Source organism: Triticum urartu, chromosome 7A (assembly GCF_056163025.1).
Source record: "Triticum urartu cultivar PI428250 chromosome 7A, HENAU_Tu73, whole genome shotgun sequence".
NCBI lineage: Eukaryota > Viridiplantae > Streptophyta > Magnoliopsida > Poales > Poaceae > Triticum > Triticum urartu.
Window position 1 is genome coordinate 24,404,547 of NC_141879.1, and position 7,153 is coordinate 24,411,699.

At 44.3% G+C, this 7,153-nt stretch overlaps 1 pseudogene across 1 annotated transcript; it reads left to right on the plus strand.

Moving 5' to 3' along the window:
- Positions 1-919: 919 nt before the first annotated feature.
- On the plus strand, positions 920-6,739 carry LOC147957159 (uncharacterized; annotated as a pseudogene). The gene is made up of 2 exons (XR_015611187.1): positions 920-1,445; positions 5,357-6,739. The product of XR_015611187.1 is annotated as an uncharacterized LOC147957159 (transcript).
- Positions 6,740-7,153: the final 414 nt, after the last annotated feature.

The following is a 7,153-nucleotide window of genomic DNA, read 5'->3' on the forward strand; positions in this document are numbered from 1 at the left end:
TATTTCCGTTTATTTTACTTTGCATCTTTATTTCTCTTTATCATAAAAATACCAAAAATATTATCTTATCATATCTATCAGATCTCACTCTCATAAGTGACCGTGAAGGGATTGACAACCCCTTTATCGCGTTGGTTGTGAGGTTCTTATTTGTTTGTGTAGGTGCGTGGGACTCAAGCGTGATCTCCTACTGGATTGATACCTTGGTTCTCAAAAACTGAGGGAAATACTTACGCTACTTTACTGCATCACCCTTTCCTCTTCAAGGGAAAACCAACATAGTGCTCAAGAGGTAGCAATACTCTCACCTCTCGTTGCTATGCATCACCATGATCTTGCGTCCGTGTAGGAATTTTTTTGAAATTACTACGTTCCCCAATAGAATCATGGCCATCCAGAGCATGTTGCATGATGTCATTCGTCTCCTTGCCAGTTGGGAGCACCTCACATTGACTCACTGGCGTTTGCTAGCTCGTTCCAGCGAGCAAACTGACCAACACGCACAACTCTCAGCCGACACGCTTTTTTGGGAGTGGCAGGTGAGAAGTGGGCCTACCACGTGGGAGAGGGTGGAGCAATTTAAACGAGAGGACAGGAGCTCTTATTGTGGTATGCAGGACCACAAAATAATCTATAGGTAAACTCCTCCTGAATTAGTAGGGTGGTCCCTTGCTAACTTCCTATTAAGCCTCCACCTAATCTATCCACCCCAGAATTTCATGATGGGAGATCCCTAATTTCCTATTAAGCCACCACCTAATCACTTCTCCCATTGAATTTCATGGTGGGTCTTCCCTAATTTCTTATTAAGCCTTCACCAAATCTTCTAATGGGAACAAGGAGGTACTGCACCCTTTCCCAAACCGGAAAATACAACTAGTCGAAAAGCGAGTACACGGTTCGCAAGTATGCAAAATCTAGCCTCCCTCTTTTCTTAGTAATAGAGTTTGTTCATCTCATATGAGGAAGGTATAAAGTTTCCAAAAGCAAGAAAAATCACTCGAAGTTTGACAAGGTTCCCCTTGGTACTTCGCTAAAGCTTTTCTATAACGAACAAACCCACACGCCACTCTCCCCCTCTCCTCTCCCCCCTCTCTCTCTCACTCTCTCTCTCTCCTCACACACGTTCCCCCTTCCCCTCGACATCCACACCGACTGCGCCAGAACCGCCCATAGTTGAGCGATGACGATGCGTTGAGACAACCACGTGGGGTACTACTGTGTTTCCGTCCAGATCTGGAATCCTAGGTCTGGGCGACCAGCCGCATCCAGATTTGGAGTCACCGCAGTCGAAGGCATCTTTTCCCCCAGATCTTGAGCCAACATGATAATTGGCGATGGAGGAAAGCAGCATACTATCTCCGATGGCCACGTCTTACCACAACTGGCATCGAAGAAGGTAGTTGTTGCCTCAACTTCGCCCTCCGCTGTCAACATCAAAGAAGGTAGGGGAAGAACTCGCCCTGTTTTTTTTCTAGAAAAATTAAGGTAAAAATTAGTTGATCTTCAAGTTGTGTTTATTTTATTTAATTGAGGTAAAACACTAGACTTGTATATTACCATAGACTGATTGCAATCATTAGACGGGGGCATTAAGTATTGATGGGACACCAATTCCCTTAGAAAAGAAGTATTGATGGGACACTAGCCAACATATCAAAGCCACTGTGGAGATTGGAATTCATGCTCCACATTGTTACCAGAAATAGCACAAATGGTGTTACACTCAGCGCCTTTATAAGTGTACACAATTGTGTAGCCAGTGAGCTAGTAGCAACCTCCAAGCCAAAGACGTTAACCTTCTCTGGAACCTTAGCTCTCTAAATCACATCCCAAATACTCCAATTATATGCCGCACTTGAAGAGCTAGAAGCAGGGGGACTGTACCTGAATTTGAGTTGGGTGGCAAGTTTATAAGCAAGTCATCCATCACATAGAAGGGTGATTTATGCGAAATACCTCCTCTAGTCGAAATCAGAAAGTAGCCTATGGACAAGGTTAATATTCCATTCATTTTTATCGAGACAATCAACTGGTTAACCCACCTCAACCTTGAGTTTCTAGCGAATTTGGCAATCTGAGGTCATACTGTCTCAGAATCCAGTTGTCTCTCTGAATCTGAATTTTTTGACCATTCACTGTATGCCAGATGATGCCTTCCTTGAGTATCTTAACTCCAAGTCGGTGATGCATACGAGGAAATGACCATGTCCAGAATATCCACACGAGGATAATATTCTGATTTCAAGACTCTGGAACATAAACTATCCAACTTGTGAATCACTATCCACCCTTGCCTTGCCAAGAGAGCTTGGTTACACATATGCATATCCCAGAATCCTCGAACACCTCCTCTTTTTTTACCAGTTGGTACCAGGAGAGCCAATGGACTTGTGATGTCCTTACTCATCGCCCCACCTAAAGTCCCAGATAAAATTTTCATACTCATCACAAAAGCCCAAGGACATTTGAACAATCCAAAGAAGTAAGTGGGAAGCTCTTGAACCACTTACTTGATCAAGACCTCTTTTAGCTGCATGGGCCATATACTTTTCAATCCAGTCCTTGCACATTTTTGTGAACCTTTCCATGATCGACTGAAATTCGAGGCAAACATCCTACCTTCTGAGGTTGGTAAACCCAAATATTTACCCTCAAAAGTGGAAGCCACAACACCAAGGGTGACCTTTATGTCTTACTGGACATGGGGCGGGCAGTGTTCACTAAATAATAAAGAGCATTTAGCTGGGCTAAGAAGCTATCATGTACACCTTTGAAATAGATTTGGAGTGTCCTTGACTACCCTCACCTCTCTTCCTACAGCCTTGAAGAACAAAAGGCTGTCATCAGCAAACATTAGTTTAGAGACACCGAGGCACCCCCAACAATTTTGATGGCCATTAACCTCCCTTCCAAGACCTGCCTTCTTAAGATGCTTTCCCAACTATCTGCAACCAATAAGATGGTGCATTTAGTATGTGACTATAATATTCCTTCTCAGTCAGTGAGTACTCCTTATCATGGACCCAAAATCTTTCATGTCCAGGACTAAACATCCTGTTGCAGCACTCCCAGCTTAGTGCAGTCATCGTCTAGGGACTTCAGTAGTTCCCTCCAGCGACGGTATTCTTTCCCCTATCTACTCATACCGGAAGGATTTCACGTTGCTATGCACATTGGTCTGTCTCGGTATTGCAGCATAGAGGAAAGTGGTTGGAGCATATGTGTGTGCCACTGTTCACTCTGAATAAATCACACCAACCTGACGATGCAACTGCACTTTCAACCCGAAAATCACATTGCTTTTGCCATACTGTTTATTACCGTATGTCCAAGATGGCCCCTTATAGCCCCAATTATGAAGATCACACTAGAACAAGGCTTCTCTGAAATTGGTATTTTTCTCTCGGATATCCAAGCTACCGAGAAGTGCTCATGCTGCCACATCGTCTCATAAAAATCACCTATCATCAACAAGTGTTCATGAGCATCTGGCTTTATTCTTTTGAGTAATCTCTAGATGTGACGCCTTCCTTACTCCATAGGTTCACCATGTAGCCCGATACTTTGGGCCATGGGAATCATCATGAATTAAGACATCGATGTACCTCAGGTCATATGGCAGTCTTTTTTATTTTAGTTCATTCATCTCAGAACAGCATAAGGCACCCTTGCCCTTACCATATGCACAATACAATTCTGGCGTCCTAGCATCCACCTAAGATTATTGAAACTCTTTTCACATTGCTGAGTTTCAGAAAGTAAAACAATCATCAAGTGGTATATGCGCGCACGAGGCAAACTAGCTCTTCAACTATCCAGGACTGCCCGAGGCCCCAACAGTTCTAGATCAGGCGACTCATTTCTCCTGGCAGGTGCCTTCCTTATCACATGTCATTCATCGACAACCCATGGACCGATAGCTTCCTTACCGCCTAACACACCTATGTTGCTCATGCCACCTCCATTACCCTCACCTGATGCCTTCTTGTTCAGACTAGGACCCTTGTAACTAGGTGTCGCCACAAACTCACTACCAGACTCACTGTCACATCCCATGCATTTACCCAACACCGCCCTGGTGTTCACCAGGGATTGATCAACTTACTTCATTGGCTTACCCTAGAGGCTATTCTTATCTTTGTGGTGCTTCGCTTTCATGTTACCGGCTCCAGGGGGTAGGGGAGGAGCCTTGTTGAGGTTGACTTCGCCCACTTCATTTTTCCTTGCTGGCTGCCGGACTCATGGAGGAGGCTTGGCCTTGAATCACCTCCGACCTCCGGGTTCAGCCCCGGCAAGGGAAGGAACCAAGTTGATGTTGAGTTCTACCCCCTTGCTCTGATTTGTACATACAAGCAGTTTTGGAGTGATTGCCGGTATCATGGATGAGACCTTCCCCCCCTCCTGCTGCAATTGGGAACCCATGACAACCATTGGTGGTGCAGGGGCTGACGCCAGTGTTAGCATAATCTTAATTGTTTTGTTTGGAACATGATGTAGTTGGCGCTTGCATGTCACGTGGTTAGGTAGAGAGTTCACGTGTACATGTACTAGTAGGAGTTCACGTGTTTGAGTCAAGCTTGAGTCCAAATATGTAGTATACGATGTGATCTAGGTTAAGTCAATTCCCATGTAGGACATGGTCCTGTGGGTTGGCCGAGTATATATATTCGCTGACCAGTGCCATGGTCCACGGCCAGACAGAGTTCTCCACCGCGCAAGGCTGCCCAGGATCATCTTCCTTGGCCCGCCATCACCCCCATTGGGACCGACCTCCTCTCACGTGCTCATCACACTTTTATTCTTGTTAGCCTGGATCTGCCATGGATGATTTGGGGATCCGAGTGTATGTGTTGTTGGTGGATGTGCGATCCTGTTGTGTTAATTATACTATATGAAAAATATGAAATAATTCAACGGTTTACCACTATCAGTGTAGAACAATCTTAGAATTTCAATATTGCTTGCACTTTTTAATTTCAAATGTTGATGAAAGTTATCGCGTATCTGCGGGCCCGGAATCGAGGTGGAGACAAGAGCCAAACCTGTTGCGCAACACATACAAATAACATTCGGTGGAAAGAGAAATACAGAACTTGCCTTTTCTTTTTAAACGTTGATGAATTTTATCATGATCGAATTTTCTTGAGGCAGATGCACATTTCGATGGCAATACTGTAGTCTTTACTCTACTGTGTATTATGTTTACAATTTCTACAGACATTTTTATTGTGTTTGTATAATTGTCATAGCTGTAGTAGTACCAAGTGAATTAAAATAGTGACAGCAATTTATATTATATAGTTAACTCAAGTCCATTGCTAAAATCGTTGTCCTTTCATGATCCTTAATGCAGAATTTGAAGCTGATATCATGCAAAACATCAACCGGAGCTCCAACAGCCCCATCTCCATGCACCGTGTCATGTTTGGACCCAAAGGCTGGGCGGACCTACCACATGGATTATTGCACTCCATCATTGTCCTGTTTGGTTCAACTCGTGACCTTCTGGCATTCATCGCCACCTGCCCTAACTGGTATGCCGCATTCATGTCAATCAAATCTACCTTAGGCGAGCTCTTCCCACCTGTTATTTTCCGGAACTGTGCCGACCAGACAGGCTCAGTTGGCTCTAACATTGGAAACACATGGGAGCTCATTGATCCTGTATATCCAAGTACTTCGTTGTGTCGCTTGACCCCTCCAAGTATTTTGGACAAAATGGCAGTCGTCAAATGTTCTTATGGTCATGCGATTTTCTGCTACAACAGATCCCTTGTCATTATGGACGTGCTCACTGGCACTACGGTTGCAGCTCCACCTTTCCCATTGAGTCAACTATGCTACAAAACCTTCATATCTCCAGAGGCGTCACCAGATTCATATTTGTTTGTCAGCAGCCCGCACTGTCTGTACGCTTGGCGAGTTGGGAGCCCCTCTTGGTTGCACTGTGATTTTCTAAATGCACATTTGATCAAGGAGATGGTGTTCTTCAAAGGCCGGGTCATTATGAGGATGTGTCAAAAACTATACACCGTGTATTTGGCACCTCAGTTTCATGTTGAGGTACTAAGAGTTGATTGTAGAGATTATATGGACCCGTACGTGCTTTCCGGATGGTGGCTTGTGAAGACACACTTCTCCTACTTGGTCGTAACGGGGAAGCCTTCTCCATTGACCTCTCAACTGAACCTGCAAAGTATGTGAGCGTGGAAGAGGGAGGCTTGAAGAAGTGGGCGTTCTTCTTTGGCGTGAAACGTACTGGACAGCCACGACTCTTAGTGAACCCAGAGAGAATGGGTTTAAGGGGTGGCCTTGTCTATCAGTTGGATGAGAACGCTCGAGTATTTTCATACCCAGTAGATGGCAACCAAAATGAAGAGTTGGAGCCAGAACCTTGTTTTGCGACGATCAATGCTTATCTTGCTCGCAATCCTACATCCTTTGCAGCTTGGGTATGAGATCGTGTCATTGCAGCGCGCAGTTGTCTTGTTGTCGATGGCTGCACTTGGGGACTTTTTATCGCTATGTTCCTTCTAGTTTCCGCTCCTTTGACGGAGTACATCAAGATTTGTAATAATCTCTGTTTGCCACCCAGTGTACATTCCTGGAGGCAAAACTTGTGCTGCATGTTGCTGTTTTCGCTGAACGTTGTTAATTACTCCCGTTTTGCATACAAGAGATAAGGGTTTGCATCCTGAAACAATACTAGCTTCTTGGGTCTTCACTCTTCAGCATTTTTTGTGTGCACCATGTCAGATGTGCCTGGGCTTTTATTTTAGTTATGTGCTTTGTTTGGTCCATACATCTATTTGTAGCTTGATCTCCTTTTAAACAGAGATAATCAAATGCACGCAGAGCTGTTTGCTGAAGCTATGGTCAAATGCAGATCTGTTTGGTTGCCGAACACTCTGTCTGCCTATTTTTTGTTGGTGTGAAATATAAAATTTATGCTGAATGCACATATGCTGCTTATATGGTTGTTGGCTGAACTTGCAGTTTATATCAACCAGATGTCTATGTACTTGCATCCTCACTCTAATTCTTGGTGACCTTGCAATTCTCCAGCCCAGAATGGCGTACAATGTTCAGTTAAAAAAATTGTAGCTCTGCCCAAACTATGTTCTCAATATTCACATTTCCACCCAATGAG